Consider the following 1,314-nt stretch of genomic DNA (forward strand, 5'->3'; position numbering starts at 1 on the left):
AACTGGTCGTCTGTATCTCACAAAGCTGTGTCCCACACAGTGTAACACCCAAATATACTGGCCGTGCTGCATTCCTGATGTGCTGCTTCTCCTTCTGTGCCTGGGCACTGTGTGCTGCTAAGCAGCACTTCCCAAACACAGGGAGGCTGGTGGAAGGTATTCCTGTCCAGGTTATTCTGTGCTTTTGGATCTTTGGGACTGCACACAGTATTGCGGGAGCCTCATGCATTGCTGTCATCAACTCTGGGACTTATTTGAGCATGCACCAAATATCTTGTTTGAGCACTGGCTATTCTCTGATTCTTTGGTACCATTTCAAGAAGAATCTGAGAGGAGCTTTGTTCCCAGCTAGTTTGTGTTCAAGGGACTGAAGGATGACCACACTGCAAGGAACTTGCTGTGTGAATGGTATCAGGAGAAGTTTGTTACTGACAGGGTGGTAAGGCGCTGGAACAGACCGCCCAAGGAGGTTGCAGATGCCCTGTGTTTAAGGCTAGGTTGGATGGGGCCCTGGGTAAGATCTGGTACTTGACCTAGTGGCTGGCAGCCTTGCTTTTGGCAAGGGGGTTGGAACTCGGTAAGCTTTGAGGTCCTTTCCAACCAAGCCATTCTTTGAGCTGTTCTGAAGGCCTGGCTACAGTGTTTTCTCATGTTCAGTGTGAAAATACTACAAGGAGAGCCCATAAAATGTCCAAAAAAAGTGTCAGGCAAATCAAAGCAGAGAGGATGTGTCATAACTGCTCCATTATTCTCTTTGTGGCTTTCTGGAGCAGCAGTATCTGCTAGACAAGCAGACTGCGCATCACCCTGAGGGGAATGGGGAGCCGGGTTCTTGGCTCATCCACACACAAGTTACTCAACAATGCTCTCTAAACATCCCCCTTCCAGAACAGGTGTGCCCTCTTTTCCTCTTTAATTAAACGAAACCGGAACAGTTCAGCCTTATTCTGGAAATTAGTCAAAAATCAGTCAGGGATAGCTCCTCCTGAACCACTACGTGTACAAACAAGCCCCAGACAACATGTACGCTGCCTAATGCGCTGGGGGACCCGGCCGCGCGCTGCCGCCCAGCAGCGGCACGGAGCGGGGCGCCGATGGGGCCGCGATGAGATGGCGGGCCGCCGGCAAGACCGAGCTCCGGGTGCGGCAGCCGGAGCGCAGCCTCCCTGAGTGGCAACCCCGGGTCCCTCCGCGCCCGGCCGATCCCCCGCGGCGGGGCGCTGCAGGCCGGGCCCCGCGGCGCGGGTGGCGGCGCACCTGGGCGGCCCCGGCGCGGCGGCGGTGGGCGGGCGGGAGGCGCTACCTGACAGTGAG

This window comes from Centrocercus urophasianus, unplaced genomic scaffold, assembly GCF_019232065.1.
Source record: "Centrocercus urophasianus isolate 14NV4802_14NV808 unplaced genomic scaffold, USGS_Curo_1.0 seq_13, whole genome shotgun sequence".
NCBI lineage: Eukaryota > Metazoa > Chordata > Aves > Galliformes > Phasianidae > Centrocercus > Centrocercus urophasianus.